General features: G+C 46.6%; 1 protein-coding gene across 1 annotated transcript in view; it reads left to right on the top strand.

The window, feature by feature from the left end:
• Positions 1-959: 959 nt before the first annotated feature.
• Positions 960-19,738, top strand: part of CTXND1 (cortexin domain containing 1) — a 51,462-nt gene continuing 32,683 nt past the window's right edge. Inside the window, exon 1 of the mRNA XM_054452368.2 lies at positions 960-1,038. The gene's annotated coding sequence lies outside the window, so the exon portion shown is untranslated. The remainder of the gene's footprint in view (positions 1,039-19,738) is intronic.

Here is a 19,738-nt window from a genome sequence, read left to right as displayed (position 1 = left end):
TGGGATTACAATGTTTACTTCTTCTTGTCCAAGAATAAGGCGTGCGTCATAATAGATTCAAGTCTTCTCTAGTCCCCCAGTAGAGAAGGTTTTTTGTTTGTTTTTTTTTTTTTTCCACATTTCATGGTAAGTTTATTTTTCCTAGCTACTGTGGCTTGGCTATTAGTGAGAATGGGATTTTTTATTTGCCTTTCAAACTGGTTAGTAAGTGCACAAGGACACTGTTAATTTGGTATGTTTATTTTGTAGCCTGCCAATTCCTTGGAAAGGCTATTATTTCAACAATCTTCAGTTTGCACTTTCCAACTACACAATCACATCCGCTGCAAATAATAATCATTTTTCTCCTGCTTCACATATATATAATATATACACATATATGCACACATATAGAATATATATTTTTTAACAAAGGCACAACTTCAGTATTTTTACACCTTATTTCCTTCTCTTGTCTAATTGCATTGACCAGACGTCCCAAACCGGCCCCCTGCTCTTGCCCCTAACTTTAATGGAAATGTTTGGCTTGCTATTAAGCATACCGCAGGAGAAGGCTTTGAGAGGGTTTTGTTGTCGTTGTTGCTTGGGGGGATTTTTTTTTTTTTAACTGTAAAGAGAATATCTGAAGAAAATGCATTTGAAGAACATATTGGAATAGCCCAGATCGGTTTGTGCGCCTGCAAGGAGCTCTTGGGCCCCCTCCCCTCGCTGCCAACGCTCTGCCCCGGGGGCTGAAGTTTCTCTCTGCGTTTCCGCTTGAACAGCGTCCAGCTGCCTCGCCTTTAAAATGCCAGGACGGTCGCGGCTCCGCTCAGAGCCCCTCTCGGCTGCTGGCCCGGGCTCGCCCGCGCCGCCGGGGGCTCTGACTCAGCCGCAGCCCGGCCGCTCCCACCGAGCCGGGTCTGGGCAGCGCCCCCCGCGCCCCGCTCGCCCGCGCCCCCCGCACCGGGAAACGCCGTAGCCAGCGATCCGCGGTCGCCCTGGGCTCGGCGCCGGCCCAGCCAGGACCCCGGGAGCGCACGGGACGGGCCTCGCCAGGTAAGGACCGCGGGAGCATCCCGGGACCCGCCGCCGCGGCGCCTGCGGGGCTGGAGCGCAGCATCGTCGGTGCCGCCGGGGCGTCGTGCGGGTCACCGGCCGCAGGCGGAGGATCTGCTCGCTGAAGTCGGGCCGAGCCCTGCCGCGGCCGCGAGGAGACCCGCGTGGACAATGGGACCGATCCCCCCCTCGGCGGCACTGCGCCCGGGGCGCGCCTCGGTCGGCGGGGAGGGCCGGTCCCGCGCGGCAGGTGACAGAGCCTCGGTGGGAGCTGCACGGGCGCCGCGTCGCAGCGGCCCGAGTTCCACTGCGGGGCTCGGGGCTCAGAAACCGGGAGAGTGTGATGCTGTGCTCAGGCACCCTCGCTGTTCTGAGCCTCACCTCCCCATTCGGGGATCCTCGGCCTCTCTGCCATTGACGGGTTTGGGGAGTGTGAGTTGAAACTGAATCAAAGTTAGAAAGTCCTTCTCGTCAAGTTCACTGCCTAAAATTCCGTCTCCTGTGGCTGACAGTCACATAGAACAGATTTTTTCTCAATGTAACTGATGAAGGTCAGCACGGATGTAACTTCTGGGAAAAGTTCTGTTGGTGGCAGCCTTTCTAAAGAAATATCAAGTCTCCGTTGGATTTTGTTCTCATCTGTGGCAAAAACCCTAATCCACGCTTTCATATATTTTTCCATATCAGTGGAGACGTGGACCTATCCTGGGTTCTAATGTTTTGGGGAATGTATTATGGAACCGAATTTGGTAAGAGTCTCCATGCCCGCAGCAGAAGTTCTGGAAAGGAACCTGTTAGAAAATCCAAGCTGATGCACCTCCTCACCGGGTGTGCAATAGGGCCACAGTGGCCTGTCAGGATGTGGCTCGGGACCCAGGAAAAAAGCTCCATCGAAGCCTGTGCTGCCTTCGTGGGGAGAAGTTCCGTTCTAACCCACTCGTGCATCCGCCGGCAGGTTCTTCTCAGTTCTCCTCTGATTCTAATCAGAGGATTCGAGTTTCTGGATTAACACTGTGATACAATCTTAACCCCTTTCCATAAAGTATATATCCAGTGAACTAGGGGATCTAGTTCCAAGGGTCTGGAATTGAAGTCTTCTATACTTCCCTCACCCTCATTAAGCCATATCTTGAGAGGAACTGTAATAATCTGATTTGTGGTCTTTGAGAACCTGCAAAGTGTGTTTAAGACCTCGTAAAGCCAAACATTCAAGGCTTTAAAGGTGAATTATAGATTAGATTTTGATTAAGGCTACCTTTTCAGGGATGGCTCAGCATAAGATATGTACCAGCTTTGAGGAGGCACTAGGGAGGAAAAGCAAAACCTTACGTCCTTGGGAAAATTGTTCTGAAACTAATGACTTTACATTTATCCAAAAGAGAAATTGTGGGTAAGCTGTTTATTTATTCTGTGTAATCATTGCATTCATATATTCTTGTTTCAAAGGATTAATTTCTCAATCAGTTTTCCCAGTAATACTATTTATGATTTCTGAACCGCATGCAAGTAATGAATGCATAGAGCATAATGTGTCTCTAACCCAAATACATGTGGAAAATTATAGCAAATTTCTCGCCATTACATGTTTAAGATGCAGATTTAAAATAAAGTTATGGCAGAATAGGAGTTGTTTAAAAAATCATATGAACTTTAATTGGCCTGAGAAAAAAAAAAAAACTAGCTCAACCAGAAGTTCAATTGCTGCTTGCTTATAAATTGTGATTTACAGAATTGCGTGTATCTTTCCAGTTTCTTTCCTTACAGGGTTAATGAAAGGCAGCCATTCTGAATATACTGCCTTGCTAGTTAATCTTTCTCCAACAAATATTTACACTACCAGGACACACTATTATAGCACAGACTCAAAATCTGCAACCCTAAAGTAGTTTGTGTGTAGTATTGCCCAAATTCAATATTATTTTCATGACTTAAATAGAAAATGAAATGATATCAAGGAAAATGTCCTTAAAGTATCCTGTCTTGCCATAATAGAAAGAACAGTGTTTATAAAACTGACATGGTTCCAAGACTGAAGTTAATGCTCCTAATAAGTTCTGATGTAGAAGAAGACCATAATGACTCTGAATTTTGGCATTGAAGGCTCTGGAACCGGTCCGTGTCTGCAAATTTTTTAGATAGCTTAAGTTTGCTATTAAAAGTGACAACATTTACAACTGTTTGGGATGGAAATATTTCTAAAGCACATTACATGCTTCCTACAATCAGAGAGTCAGCGAATGGGAATTTGTGTGTTTCCTGACAACTCAAGATTAGCACTGTGAATATCAGTTGCCTTGTGGACACCAGGGGAGAAGAACACTGGCATTTGTCGGGGACAGATCAGTGTTTAGTCCTGGCTCTGCCACTAAGTCAGATGACCTTAAGCAAGCCACCTTTTTTATCTTCAGTTCTTATTTGTAAAACCCCAGACTCATCAATAACTAAAAGTCAGTTCCATTTATTAGGCACTTAGTATATACTAAGCATTTTATATATTCCATCGTTTAATTCTCAGGTTTATTATCCCCATTTTCCTGACAAGGAAATTAATGATCAGAGAAGCAACTTGAATTACCCAAGGTTAAATGAGGTAGGAAAACTGGGATTCTGAGTAGGGGTCACCTGGTTTTGAAGGCTGTGTTCTTCTCACCTATGTTGAACCTATGGTATGGGGTTGCTCAGAGAAAAATATATTTGATATAAAGTGAGCACTCAAAAAAATGTGGCTACACTTAATTTATGATGACCAGTTGCACTGAGTGAGGATAAAGTGAGATAAGTCATGTTTTGGGCCTGCAGTGTGGCCCCTCTGGAAGTCATTACGGCTGTGTCAGTTATCCCCTGGAACCTCCATGCCTCTGAGACTCAGCTTCCCTGTTTATGACCTAGGGAAGCATTTCCTTCCTTGCTGGATTGCTGTGGGACTCGTAGTTGATGTATGTGAGAGCCTGGCACCTAATAGGTGTTTTACAAACAGTCCTTGTAAACTGTTCCCTTCCATAGTCGGTTCCTTTTGCTTCATTATGGGCCTCAGTGCTCTGTAGATTTCTGTAAACTACACATCCTCAAACACATGACTCTAGGGCTGGACATTCCCAGAAGGGTCCCTGCTGTGCCCCAGTGACTGTGATGCTTCAAGTCCCCCCAGGTGGAGGCCCCTGGGAGAACACACTCAGAGGGAAATATAGGAAAACAGTATCATGGATGGGAAGGATTAGGTTGGGATCCCTAACCCCAGAATCCCCAGCCCATCACTCACCCCTAGAGCCACAGGCTTCTAAGAGGCCCCCGCAGCACAGAGGCTTCTACACACGTGAGCATCCTCTGGTGTTTCTGTGGCTGTGGCCTCAGGCCCCTTTGCTGGTGCCCTGCCCGCTTGCCGGCCCAGTTCTGCTTTTAGCTCTCACTCAAGGTCTAGTCTGAAAGCAGAACAAGTGCCTCCCCGATCCTCTCCTCTGTTCACATCATCACCCGGGCCCTCAAGTTGTTCCTACTCATGTGGCAAGGACAGGCCCAGACAGGGGAATAAAAAGAAAGGGACCTTTGTCATTTAAACTAGAGCCCTCAGATTTTCCCATTGACAGAAAATGTGACCCTGGGGTCTCAGTAAATGACCTCAAGGCACAGATTTCATATTCAATACGGAGTTTATGCTCTGTCTTTATGGGAATTTTGTATCCCTCCTCTAAAAGATCTGACTCCTAGTGCCCTTGTCCCATTAGAATCCCACAGACCCCAAAATGGCATTCTATCCCTGTCCTTAGGATGGTGTGATGGAAAAGAGCTGAGTTCCCCTGAGATTGGAGCAGGGTCAGAAAGACAGGGAATTGCTGGGCATGGTGGCTCAGCACTTTCGGAGGCCAAAGCAGGAGAATCGCTTGAAGCCAGGAGTTTGAGACCAGCCTAGGCAACAGAGTGAGACCTTATCTCCACAAAAAAATTTTAAAAATTAGCCAGGCATGGTGGTATGCCTATAGTCCCAGCTACTTGGGAAGCTGAGGCAGGAGGATCACTTGAGCCCAGGAGTTCAAGGCTGCAGTGAACTGTGATTGTACCACTATACTCCAGCCTGGATAACATAGTGAGACCCTGTCTCTACCAAAAAAAAAAAAAATCAAAAAAAGAAAGAAAGACAGCGAATTGTGCTGCCACTCCTGCAACCCAGGCTGGTGGCAGACATGGGTAATTGAAATACAATGTTCTTTCCATAGACATGAACCTCCATGCCCAGGTGGTTACCACGAGTTGACCAGAGGTGGCAGGCATACTGGCACCTGTTTGTTATTTAGAGGCTGATATTAATAGCTGACAAGTGGCCTGACCCTGCATGGCCTTTATCGTCACATCCAGTTCCCTCCGGATACCCTGACTTCTTGGCTCAGAATGAGCTGCCTGTGTTCTAGAAAACTGCAAATAAATGGCATATATTTGTCACACCTCCCTCTCTTGCCTAGAGCAGACATGGCTAATCAATCATTATATTCTTTCCCATGGAGCCAGAACGAGGCCTCAGAATCCTTTTCTACAACTGCCTGGAGTTGGCTTAGGAAATGGTATCTAGTTAGGTACTGTAGACAATGGGGAGACATTGAGGAGTTTTAAACCAGGAGAGTAATGTGGTGGCAAAACTCCTGAAAGTGTTTCCCTAATGTAACTTTCTTTCTCTCCTTACCCTTTCCGCTGCGTCTCCTATAAGCCGTAGGATCATCTGTAGAAATGACCCTGTGCAGGCAAACCTGCCCCAGGATTCCCCCACATCAGATGCAGGCTATCTTGATGCATTGCTACTAGGCCTGAGAGAGCAGGTCTGTGCCCAGGTTGGGCTGCCTGCATCGAATCAGGTATGACTTGTACAACCAGGACATCAAAGACAATGAGACTTTAGAGTTGGTTCATTTGTATGTGAGAGGGCATATTCTAGGCTGGCACAGCAATGAGGCTCCGTGCATGAGAACAGCCACAAGCCTCAGGTCCCTGGAGGGCATGGGAGGGCATCCTCTCCATCGAGAGTAGGCTGTTCAGCTCCCAAGATGACCCTTCTCTTGGAAGATAAGTCTGGTGCCCTCTACGATAGCTGATGTTTCGGATGGGTGCACTTTTTTACTAGGTCAATTGACTTGACAAATTGCCATTATAGATTCAGCTCCCAAGAAGTGACCTGGGTTCCATCAGCGTTAACGGTATGGTGGAATTGTGCGGTGATAGTCAAAGCGTGTTCCCTTTCCCCGGGCCCCAGTTAAAATGTTAATGTATTCATTCTCAGTGTCTGCAGAAGAACAGAGAAAAGTTGCTACCTTTAGGAAACTAAACTGTGAAATCCTGGCTTTCCCTGGTGGCCACATTTCCATGTGAACAAGGAAATTATTGTTAATCAATATGCATGCCCGGTGAAATCTAACTCTCCTAAAATTTGTCTTCTTGTTCAGCAGTTTTTCTGGTTTCTGAGGATACTCCTCAGAAAGATAATGGGTTTCTATGTTAGTATGGGGAGGGTGGATTTGAGTGTTCCAAGGGTCAGATCTTGACCTATGATTAAATTCCTCCCTTACCACTCCCACTCCCCACCCTCCCCAGGAGCACCCAACACCTGCAATTCAGAAGAGGCGTTCTTCATCTGTGATTCCAAGGAGGGGACTTCTGCCTCCACTGGAGACCAGCAACAAAGCCTTTTACTTTAGCCCTTTGACTATTCACACAAGACAAAAGGCACAGCTCTTAGGGGTGCAACTATGCACCTCAGAAGCATAGTTGATGGGGATGAGGGACAATTTAAGGAAGTCCTACATGTGGAATGTTGCTAAGGTGGTGGAAGGGTGGGGAAGGGAGAGATCTAGTCATCAATACCTTAGCAGTTGGACTCACAAATTATGGAGCCTTGGAGATATTTTCCTAGGGGAGCATGGGGACCTCCTGGTGTCACATTCACCTGACGTGGCTTCAAATCTTAACTCCATCACTTCCAGCTGCGAGACCACAGACACATCACCCCACTGCTTTGAGCCTCGATTTTCTCATGGGTAAAATGGAAAGAGGAATATTGACCTCCTAAGTTTTAAGACAGGCTGACAGAGGAGACCATATGAAATTAACCAGCACCATGCTTGTCACACAGCAGACCTGGGAAAATGTATGTGACATCTGAATCCGACTGTGAGGACAAACCTTTCAGTGTAAGTGGGTAGCAGAGAAACGACCAAAGAACCAACTGTAAGGCTCATTGTAAAATGCAGATTCAGGGACCCAACCTCAGATCCCTGAACCTGAACTTCCTGGCACAGAGCTGGTAACAGACAATTTTAAACAAACTCTATGAGAGATTATTAGGCACGATAAACATTAGAGTCTAAAATCTGAGAATCACTGACCCAGCTTGGGCAAATTAGCACAGTTTGCATACTTGCTTGACTCAAACTCCAAATCCCCCAAAGTCCACAGTTCATTCTGCCTGGGCAGAAAAATGAATGCCCTCTTTCTCCTTCTAAACATAGAGAGACACACATTAACTCCCACAACGGGTTTCACACAAGGGCACTTCATAATTTCCTGCTTCCACCAATGTCATGACGCAGTCAGCTGTCAGCACTGCCAGTAGCCAAACTTCCCTGCTCAGGCTCATGTAGCTCCGATCTTCATCGTACCAGCCCTGGAAAATCACAAAAGGATAAACAGCAAAGCCCAGATCTGATGCCAGGGTGCCTTTTAACCATGACTCTTCCACAACAAAAGTCCATAATCACTCCAATTCCAACCTATACACTAGGAAGTTTCTATCTATTCTTACTTGATCTCATAGTATTTTTTCCACCTTTATACAAATTGAACTTTGGAATTACAGAAAATTTGCTTCTTTGGGAGACAAAGATTTTAGTAGCGTAACAGCTGAGTCCTTTGAATTCAGAGCAAGAAATGTTTACCATGTATGTTTTAAGTGTACTTTTTAGGAGGGAAATGTTTTTCTCATTATACAAGTTATAGATGTGCTAGGTGGAAGTTTTGGAATACTGAAAATTATAAAAGAAGAAAATAAAAACTACCTATGATCTCAGACACATAATTACCATGTTAGTATTTCCTCCAGTTTTGTCTCCCTGGTGTTTTTCTGGTGGTGTTGATTTGATTTTCATTACAAAAGTGGAATCTGTGAGAATGACACCTAATAAATTGTGTTCATGAGGCTTTCGGGGTTGGGGGTTGTCCATCAGTAGCATGAAGGCTGGCCAGGAAAGATCTTGGAGAGAGTGGAGTTTGATGAGACTTTGAGCAATGGACAGATTTGGGCAGCAGAGGTAGGCAGGTGGCATTTCACGGGGACAGGGTGGTGGCAGAAAGGGGTGGGAAGGGTGAGAGCCTCAGAGTGGTTTCAAAATACGTTCCTTGATAATCCGCAAGTTCCTTGATAATCAATCCACGAAGAGATGGAGTCCCTGCCCCCGTCCTTGAACCTGAGTGGGTCTCTGTGGCTGCCTCAATGTATAAAATGAGGTGGAAGTGATGTTGTATGACTTCAAGGCTGGGACAGAAAAGGCCACATGGCTTCTGCCAGGCTCTCTTGGGACATGTGCTCTGGGAGCCTTGGGCCGCCATATCAGGAGCCAGCTGTCCCAACCAGGATCTGAAAGTAACTGCACGACAGAGCTCCATGCGAGAGCTGCCCAGCTGAACCCAGTCACCCTCCAGATTTGTAAGCAAAATAAATGATTGTTAGTGATTTATGAATAAAGAACCAGAACTGTCTCTTCGGGAACAGTGTTTACATCAGTCTCGATGTAAACACAGACTTGCTACTGGCAAGGTGCCCGGTGAGGCTGGTTGGGGCAGAACCTAGAGGTCTTGATGCCTGCAGCACTAAGAGGTATCAGACGCCCCAAACTGTTCAGCTATGAGCTGTTGCCCATAGAGGGATTGCATGATCATGATAGCCACTGGTGTTAGTCTTACCATCCCTCTGCGTAAGTACTGTCCTCAGTGCATTCCACAAAGTCATGCCTCTGATCCTCACATCGACTCTGTGAGGCTGGTACCCTAATCCTCACCCCTATTTTACCCATGAGAAGTCTGAGGCACAAAGAGGTGAATGAATTCACCCAAGTCATGTTGCTGATAAATGGGATTTGGGCTGGGATTCAAAACCCAAGGACTAGCTCCAGGCCCGACTCTCATCCCTTACACTCGGTTCCAGCTCAGTGGAGGCTGTCGGAATGCAGATGAGATGATGAGATTGTGTACCTGATAGTGCTTTATATGGTTTAAGGTGCCGACGGTGTTAGGGGGCTGAACGTGCCCTTCTCTGTGGGAAAGATCAAGCCCACAGGGTCACAGACCAGCAGCATCAGCATCCCCAGGAAACTTATTAGAAACACAATTTCTAGTCATTTGTGTCTTCTTTGCCTCAACCACAGAGGGCAGTGTCTGGGGCTGATTCACTCTTTCTTGCAGCCAGAACTATCCAAAGCCACCCAAGTCCTTGCTGATGGGTTCACCCTGCACCACTCTGGTGTGAGGCCTTCTGCACAGACTCAAAGGAGACTCTGCCTGATCTTCAATCAGAGTGCTCCTTTACTTTTCCCAAACTAGAGATCTCAGCACATGCTGCACACCCCCCTGGAAGAATGGAGTCCAGCCAGTGACGCACCTGAGGAGCCCCGCCTCCCATGACCAACCCTGTGTTGGGCTGTGCCTCCTCGTGGCTCAATTTTTCCAGAATAATGTAAGGATCATTATAGCTTCAGCTGACTTTGATACATCCTTTGACAGCATATCCCTCACTGTCCTGAACATGAGCTTTGCACATAAATTTTCAGACCTCATCTGTTCATTTAAATCTCACTTGCTAGGCTCAGAGGAAAGAAGGCATTAGCAGAGTATGAGTAGGATTACTTACGTTCAGCAGAAAACAAGCAGACAGTTTCAAGGATCTGAAGAGAGAAAGGTAATTAATAACAATGGCTTGATTGGTCTTCCCATTTCCCACCTCCTTGGTGAGCAGTATGGGAAGAGTCAATCTTCCCTCCATGGATGCAGAGATGCAGGAGATGGAGGAGATGGGCAGCATGGCTGGGCCCTGGGCTCTGCAGTGGACTTCAGCAGAACCTGACTGCTCGTTGCCTTCCAGATGGCCCAGAGCATCAGACTCCTCCAACATCCACTGCTATCCTCCCAGGAGCCGTTAACACAGCTCTTTCCACTTATTCAAAATGTTCTTCCATGTTGACTACACCATCTAAGCTGGTAGCCCCAAAAGAAGGGGTGTCATTGCTCCATTATCATGAGAAGGGCACGGAGACTCAATGACTGAAGGGACTCATCTCACTGGTGACTGGTGGACTAAGTCCAATGTGAGACAGCCACATCTGCACACTCTGTCTGCCTCATCTCTCTGGCTCTCAGCTGGGAGGCATCATTTACCCTTGGGGTGCAAGGAGAAAGATGGCTTTGCATCTGAATTTTGCAGGAAGAAACGAGGGAAGATGATGACGGTAAATAGTCTGGATTCTCTTAGTGTGTTACTACCTGCCTAGCCCTAGAAAATAAATCTGACCTCTTGTCCAAGGCATCTGCTACAGCTACTGGGACACCACCCTGGGAAGACTCTACCATTGCAGGGTTCTACCTGACCCCACCTCCACCACTCACTCCATGAGTGGCTGTCATGCCTTCCCTTTTAGGGCTCTTGGGGCCTGACCCAGAGAATATGCTAAGGTGACAATTGGCAAAGGGAATTCCCTGTGCAGGAAAGTGTCTTAATGCCCATTAGAGTAGCCACTACCTAATGTACAGCTTACACCATATCCCAGGCTTGGTAGGTATAACTTGGGAATGTAACTTTGTGTTCACCAGCCTGGAATGGCTTAACACAGCCTTCAACAACTAGGCCCTGTAGGAGACCCTGAGACTCCCAAAGCTGGGCCTGGCTGGCAGCGCCGACTGGCATCTGTTCTGGGTGGCAGGTCAAGGGAAACGGGCAGATGCACTTGGCACGGCTTCCTTCCTGAGTGAAGAGGAGGTAGTTCAAAGGAATCAGAGGGTTGGCAGACGGAAGCTGCAGCTCATGTGGTCACAGATCAAGTCTTTCACAAATCCAAGCCTCCTGACCTCCCTGTGCAACAAAGATTGGAAATTCTAACTCACAGCCTACTTCTTTAAAGCCACACATGCATGAGATGGTAAAATCAGATGCCTACAGAGGCTGGGCAGATGGCATAAATGACCAAAGCTGGCTGGGTCTGAGCCATAGGGAGTGGTGGGGACTGTGAAAAACCAACTCTATGAGCAGTGTAAAGGGGACTCTGGCAGCTCAACTCCACCCGCACATTGTGGGGCAGAAAGGCAGCCCCAGTATAGCCAATCTTCCAAAAGCAGAAATCCTGAATTTTATGTGAAATTCTCCAAGGGCTAACTCTTTCAAGGTAAAACAAAATTAAACATAAAGCTAGTCTGCAGCCCAAACATAGCATAGCTTTGCCCTGATCTGCCAGAGGGCCCCGTGTTGTGACCTGGGATTTACAGGCTCCTCCCTCAGCATTGACTAGTGAGGCATTGTTCATGCAAATTTGCAAACTCCAGAGAAGGTGGAACTTGTTTCAAACACAGTCCCCTGTGATACCCCAATCTAGAAAACAGATAATTCAGAGCCGTTCTGGTTGAGGAGGAGCCAGATGGGGCCATATCTCTGCCTCCCCTTCCTGCCTAAACCCTGAGATCTCAATGGTAAGGCTTCCACATTGTTTAACTTCTTGCCTGGGCTCACAGGAGCCCCCTTGTGGGCCAGGAGAGTTTCTGCAGATTTCAAAGACATCTAACTTGCCATCAAGTCCTGAAAGCACAGAGTGGACACCTGGGGTGCAGGAACTCATTTTAGGGCCTCTCCTCTCCTTCCTGCCTTTCAGCATAGGGGACGGTCACTCAGAGTGACCACGATGCAGGTCAAAGTGCAGCCTCTCTGTCTCTCTTAGGGTGTCTCTCTCAACCTATATAACATAGAATAAAAAGACTCAGTTTCTCATCTATAAAACAGGAATGTGCTGTCCAGACCAGGTAGCCTCTCTGAGCCTCGGTTTCTTCATCTATAAAACAGGAATGCTCACTGCTCTGCCTACCTCACAAGGGTGTTATTGGAATGAAAAAGTGGGATATGGACATGAAAGTGTTTTGGAAGGTGAAGCCAGGCAGGGGAAAGGGCTTATCATTTTGCACATGTGGGTCTTTCTATGGGTGGGATGGGAAGAACTGGACTTTGGTATTTCTGCTTCTCTTTCTTCAATCTGCACTAGGCAGGTTTCCAGGAAATGGTGCTGTGGGTGGAAGGGAGGGTAGGCCAATGAACAGCTGTTTCCCCCAAGGGCGAGTGCGCCTGACTTCCGTGGGCACCTGGGGTCTCTACAGTCATGAGGCCCTGTTCCATCATCTCAGCTGTGTGGGGGAGGGTGGGACACAGAGCTGGGCTTGCTGTCCTCACTGTGCACCGCCACTGAGCACCCACCCTGCCCTGCAGAGCAAAGCAAAGGAGAATGGGGGCCCCTGCCCTCATGGCAGCTGAAGCCCTTACATGTCTGAGCATGTAAAGCCAAGAGGCATCAGAAACCCAAAAGGGGGTCCTCAGTTCAGATCAGAGCAGGTGATACTTGAAGATGGTCCTGAAAGATTTCCTAGGGGCTGTGGGCTCTCGACATAGAAAGGTCTGTTGAACAAAGGCATGAAAAGGGGAAAAGTTCCTATTTCATTTGAGAAGCCCAGTGTTTGGAGAATAATATATGAGAAAAGAAGGAACAGGAGGCAGGAAAGGAAGAGAATCCTTCTCAGACAATGGTGCTGCAGGGCGCCTTTTTCTCTGATCTCCTGAATCCTGACCCTGGAGAGTGGTCTAGGGAGTCACACTTGGGGCTTTTCTGTTTTCTGCCCACAGATGCTCACACAGCTCCCATCTCCATTGCTTAGCTCTTGTTGGCTGCCCCCATCTCTTTGTTTATAACACAGGGATAACAGACTTCACTCACAAGGGAAGGTGAGGGTGCAAGGAGCATCAACAAAATGTGTATCACATGCCAGTTTAAGGATTCCGTGAGCAGCAGCATTTCCGCACTTTTTCTGCAGTAGAGCTTGTCTCTGTAGAACTTGTCTCCCTAGTGGGTTCCCCTCACAGCCTGGCACAGAACAGGATGAAAAGGCAAAGGAAGCCAGCTTTGTCCTGGGGATTCTCTAGGTACCAGGATATCCGGGTGCTTTGACTGAGATTCATATGGCTGCCTGGTTATGAGGAAATAACATCCCTCTTTAACAGCTACTGAAGTCTTTATTCACTGGATTTATCTTCCCTTGAATGTGACATTTGCCGCTGATTTTTATATCTTGTACAAAGTGTCTCCAATAAGCAGATGCATTTTCAAGAGCTCTTATCAATGAATCAATTAAACAAATTAGCTTCCAAAATCCTGTTCCCCTTAACAGATGTCTGGAAAGTTCTTAGGACTTCCAGAAGAGTCTTCGGGAGAGACTTTCCACTCTACACAGTGATTAGGAACTGATTCCATTGCTAAGAGCTTTTTATTTGTTGGGTGGTGGTGGGGGTGTTGGCAGGCACACAACAGTAAGTCAAGCATGCAATTCAATTTAACAAATAGTGCAGGCTTGTAGATTGGCTAGGGGACCTAGGCCATGTTCCAATCTGGGATGCCTGGCAGAATGGGAAAACAGAGTGGTAGAGAGAGGGAGACCTTGGTCCTACTTGGAGATAAGGGACAGGGGCAAATTCAGATTTTATGGGCCTTAAGGTTTATACAATTTGGGGAGCCCTCCTTAATAAAGTAATACAGGTGAGGTGTGGTGGCTGATGCCTGTAATCCCACCACTTTGGGAGGCCAAGGCAGGCGGATCACCTGAGGTCAGGAGTTCAAGACCAGCCTGACCAACATGGAAAAACCTCGTCACTACTAAAAATACAAAATTAGCGGGGCGTGTTGGTGCATGTCCGTAATCCCAGCTACCTGGGAGGGTGAGGCAGGAGAAACGCTTGAACCTGGGAGACGGAGGTTGCGGTGGGCTGAGATCTTGCTGTTGCACTCCAGCCTGGGCAACAAGAGTAAAACTCCGTCTCAAAAATAAATAAATAAAGTAATACAAAATTATGAAAACAAAAGTAAGCACAAAAGTGAATATTTGGGATGAGAAAATAACAGCAAATTATCAATAATAAAAAAGATTTAATTTTTTTTAACTGTCAAACAAGATAAAAATACCATAGACATCACAAGGAGACAGGGAGGCTTGAGTGAGCCAGAGCATGGTGATCCTTGAATGCCTGGCCGAAGGGACTGGACTCTGTGGACGATGGGGAGCTGTAGCGAGTTGGTGATTGTATTAGTAAAGGTTCTCTTAGAGGGGTAGAACTAATAGGATATACATATATAAAGAGGAGTTTATTAAGTATTAACTTACATGATCATAAGGTCCCACAATAGGCTGTCTGCTAGCTGAGAAAGAAGGAGAACCAATCAGAGTCCCAAAACTGAAGAACTTGGAGTCAGATGTTCAAGGTCAGGAAGCATCCAGCATGGGAGAAAGATGTAGGCTGGGAGGCTACGCCAGTCTCTCCTTTTCACATTTTTCTGCCTGCTTCATATTCGCTGGCAGCTGATTAGATTGTGCCCAACAGATTAAGGGTGGATCTGCCTTCCCCAGCCCACTGACTCAAATGTTAATCTCTTTTGGCAACATCTTCACAGACCCACCTAGGATCAATACTTTGTATCCTTCAATCTAATCAAGTTGACACTCAGTATTAACCATCACAGTAATTAATGTAGTCATTTGGTGTGGGTGGTCACCAGAGGGCATAGGATGGAGAGGTGGGGAGCAAGAGGCCATACAAGGGACCCGGGCACAGAGGACTGTGGGGCTCAGGGAAGGCCTGGAAAGCCAGAGCTTGTGGGAAGGGCTTCAGATGGCAGCGCCTCCAGGGCTGGCATGAGTAGGTATGGGCAAAAATCGAGAGGCCAAGGAGAGCTTTGACACTGTGCTGCTCTGTCGCTGACTGCTCGGGATGCCAGCAGGTGTGACTTGGAAGAAAACGGAAGATTCAGTTCAGTTCAGTCATGTGGTGCTTAACAACGGGGATCCATTCTGAGAAATGCATTCTTAGGGGATGTTGTTCTTATGTGAACATCATAGCATGTACTTACACAGACCTAGATGAAAGAGCCTACTACACACCTAGGCTATACAGTGTAGCTGATTGCTCCTAGGCTACAAGCCTGTGCAGTATGTTACTGTACTGAATACTGTAGGCAGTGGTAGAACTTGTTCCCTGGGTTTAACATGGTTGGGCAGGCCAGGTGCGGTGGCTCACGCCTGTAATCCCAGCACTTTGGGAGGCCAAGGCGGGTGGATCATGAGGTCAGGAGATCGAGACCATCCTGGCTAATAAGGTGAAAGCCCGTCTCTACTAAAAACACAAAAAATTAGCTGGGCGTGGTGGCGGGCACCTGTAGTCCCAGCTACTCGGGAGGCAGAGGCAGGAGAATGGCGTGAACCTGGGAGGCGGAGCTTGCAGTGAGCCAAGATGGCGCCGCTGCACTCCAGCCTGGACGACGGAGCAAGACTCCATCTCAAAAAAAAAAAAAAGACAAACATGGTTGGGCAAAGTCTGCCTGCTGCTTGTTATTGTACAGCCCATGAAAGAAGAATGGTTTCTACATGTTTAAATGATTGAAAACAATAAAAGATCGAAATCATGACACATAAAAATCATATGACACAATTATAACACAAAGTTAAGTTTTATATATCTGAACATATCTAAACATAGAAAAGGTACGGTAAAAATATGGTATAAAAGATAAGTGGTGCACCTGTGCAGGACAGTTACCATAAATGGAACTTGCAGGACTGGAAGTTGCTCTGGGTGAATCATTGAGTGGTAGGTGAATTTGGCCTAGGACATTACTGTGTACTAGTATAGGCTTTATAAATACTGTACACTTAGGCTACACTAAGTTTATTTTAAAATTTTTGTTTCTTCCGTAATAAATTAACAGCTTACTATAGTGTTTTGCTTTATAAACTTAAATTGTTTTAATTTTTTTTTTTTTTTGAGATGGAGTCTCACTCTGTCTCCCAGGCTGGAGTGCAGTGGCACGATCTCAGCTCACTGCAACATCCATATCCTGGGTTCAAGCGATTCACCTGCCTCAGTCTCCTGAGTAGCTGGGATTATAGATGCATGCCACCACATCCAGCTAATTTTTGTTATTTAGTAGAGATGGGATTTTGCCATGTTGGCCAGGCTGGTCTCGAACTCCTGACCTCAGGTGATCTGCCTGCCTCAGCCTCCCAAAGTGCTGGGATTACAGGCGTGAGCCACTGTGCCCGGTGTGTTTTAACTTTTTGACTGTTTTGTAAAAATATTAGCTTGAAACACAAACATATTATACAAAATATTGTACAAAAATATTTTCTTTCTTATAGTCTTATTCTCCAAGGTGTTTTTTACTTAAATTTATTTTTATTTTTATTTTATAACCTTTAAATTTTTTTTGTTAAAAACTAAGACACAAACAATCACATGAGCCTGGGCCTCCAGGAGCATCAATATGTCTGTCTTTCACTTACCTTTTCCCACTGGAAGGCCTTCAGGGTCAGCAACACACATGGAGCTGCCATCCCCTAAGATAACAATGCCTGCTTCTGGAATACTTCCTGAAGGACCTGCCTGAGGCTGTTGTATAATTAACTGTTTTCTTTTTCTTTTTCTTTTTTTTCTGAAACAGTGTCTCGCTCTGTCGCCCAGGTTGGAGTGCAGTGGCGCGATCTCGGCTCACTGCAAGCTCCGCCTCCCAGGTTCATGCCATTCTCCTGCCTCAGCCTCTACAGGCGCCCGCCACCATGCCCAGACAATTTTTTGTATTTTTAGTAGAGACGAAGTTTCACTGTGTTAGCCAGGGTGGTCTCAATCTCCTGATCTCGTGATCTGCCTGCCTTGGCCTCCCAAAGTGCTGGGATCACAGGCATGAGCCACCGCGCCCGGCCAACTGTTTTTTTTAATGAACAGAAGGAGTATCCTCTTAAATAACAATAAATAATATACCAAATACATAAGCCAGTAAAATTTTTGTATATGTGCTAGACATAATTGTAAGTGTGATGCTTTTATATAATTGACTGTGCTGTGGGTTTGTTTACACCAGCATTGCCACACACATGTGAGTAATGCATTGCACTATGATGTTAAGAGGGCTACCATGCCACTAAGCACTAAGTGATAGGAATTTTTCAGCTCCATTATAATCTTTTTTTTTTTTTTTTTTTTTTTTTGAGACTGAGTCCTGTTGTATCACCCAGGCTGGAGTGCAGTGGCACAATTTCGGCTTACTACAACCTCTGCCTCCCCGGTTCAAGTAATTCTCTCGTCTCAGCCTCCCAAGTAGCTGGGACTAAAGGTGCACACCACCACACCTGGCTAATATTTGTATGTTTAGTAGAGATAGGGTTCCACCATGCTGCCCAGGCTGGTCTCGATCTCCTGACCTCAGGTGATCCACCCGCCTCAGCCTCTCAAAATGCTAGGATTATAGGCGTAAGCCACCGCACCTGGCTCAGCTCCATTATAATCTTACGGGACCACTATGGTTGATGGAAACATCATTATGCATTACCATGACTGCAAATCTAGGTAGTGTCTGTCCCAACTACTCAATTCTGCCTGTCATAGTGCAAAGGCAGCCATAGACAGTGTGTAAATGAACAGGCACTGCTGTGTTCCCATAGAACTGTACATTCACTGAAATCCCAATGTCACATGATTTTCATGTGTCATGATTTTAATAGTTTTGTTTCCTACCATTAAAAAACGTAGAAACCATTCTTATTTATGTCTGCACAGAGACGAGCAGTGGGCCAACCTTGAAAGGAAGTAAAAGGAAGATGTTCCTTTTTCAAATGCAGTGAGAATATCCCAGAGAGGACCATGACATAGGATGTTTCCCAAAAGGCTGAGCATCACTGGGGTGTTCCCCACCCTGTTCCATCAAGCATATTTTGGGAAATGTGGTGCTAAGAGTTTGAACTTGCAGGATCTAGTATGGTTCTCAGCACAAGGTAAGTCCAGATGGAAAGCTGGTTGAGTGATATTTATGTAGTGCTGACTAGGAACCCGACACTCTTCTAAGTGCTTTATGTATATTAATTCCTCTAAGTCCTCATCATCATCCCATGAGGTAGTTACTTAGTATCCCCATTTTGCAAATGAGCAAGCTGAGGTTCAAAGGAATGAATGATTTGTGTCAGGCTACCCAGTCAGTGAGGGGCAGAGCTACATTGAAGCCTGTTGAGAAGAAGAAGGGATTGGTAGGGTAGCCCTGTGATAGTGGCAGGTGGGTAGAGGGGAGGTGGTTCCGGGTCATAACTACAGAACTACACGATAAGAACTTTATGGAGCCGAGAGCAACAGCCCAGGACATCCCAGTGAAGATGTCCAACTGCAAGATTGGCCCTCAGGAGATAGTTAAAGGCTGAAAGTAGTAACTGGGACTTGATTTCCTCTGCAGCCTTCCACAGTTGCGTTATGCCACTCCCAGTACGCTTGCTGTCCCTGTCATCCAAGCCCACAACTAAGTTATGCAAATGAGCACAATTTAGGGTGAGCTCTTTCAGAGATGCTAAGCCAAGGATGCCAGCCATCTTGGCCAGCACTCCACCAAGGCCACATGTGTACCTCGGCCCTTGCATTGGGAGGGCACCTGACCTGCATCCCTTCTGTAGCTGGCCTTATGATGTACTTTGGGTACCTGGAGAGAAAAACATTTATCCTAGGCTTCTGGGGCTCAGGCTATCTATTAGGTCCTGCCAGCCTCTACGGGTTGACTCCATAGGACACCTTGAAAAGATGAACACAGGAAGCCAGTTTTCCATCTGCTCTGCCAGGCTAGGAGTGCTGCCTTGTGACTCAGTAGCTGAACTACTGCAAGGGCCCCTTTCCTTGACTCCCCAACAACCCTCCAGGGAAGAGCAGCTGAGAGGCAGAGGAAGAGCCCTGGTCACAAGACACAGAGAAGTCATGCAGCCTGCCCAAGGTCACCCAGCCACCAGGGGGCAGAGTCATAACTCAAACTTCGGGGACTGAACCTCAGCCTGCTGCTTTCTGCATCTTGCAGTCACTTCTTCATTGAAGAAGGCCATTCTCCAAAAGCAGGAAACAAAACACGGCAGGTTTCTGTCCACAATTGGCCTGAGTGATTGTGCACTGTGCAGCTGTTTAGATAAAGGGGACATTTTGACACAGGTGATGGAACACAGCCCCATCAAAAGAGTATGCTCAGGCCAGGAGCAGTGGCTCACGCTTGTAATCCCAGCACTTTGGGAGGCCAAGGCTGGCAGATCACCTGTGGTCAGGAGTTCGAGACCAGCCTGGTCAACATGGTGAAACCCTATCTCTACCAAAAATACAAACATTAGCCGGGCGCAGTGGCATGCACCTGTATTCCCAGCTACTCAGGAGGCTGAGGCAGGAAAATCACTTGAACCCAGGAGGTAGACGTTGCAGTGAGCTGGGATTGCACCACTGCACTCTAGCCTGGGCGACAGAGCGAAACTTCCTCTCAAAAAAAAAAAGAAAGAAAGAAAGAAGGAAAGAAAGAAAGAAAAAAAGAAAAAACAGGGCATGTTCAAATTGCGGAATAATACATGTTATTTCAGGATGCTGTGTATAATA

The sequence above is a fragment of the Pongo pygmaeus genome, chromosome 16, assembly GCF_028885625.2.
Source record: "Pongo pygmaeus isolate AG05252 chromosome 16, NHGRI_mPonPyg2-v2.0_pri, whole genome shotgun sequence".
Lineage (NCBI taxonomy): Eukaryota > Metazoa > Chordata > Mammalia > Primates > Hominidae > Pongo > Pongo pygmaeus.
This window is presented reverse-complemented; position numbering and strand designations above follow the sequence as displayed.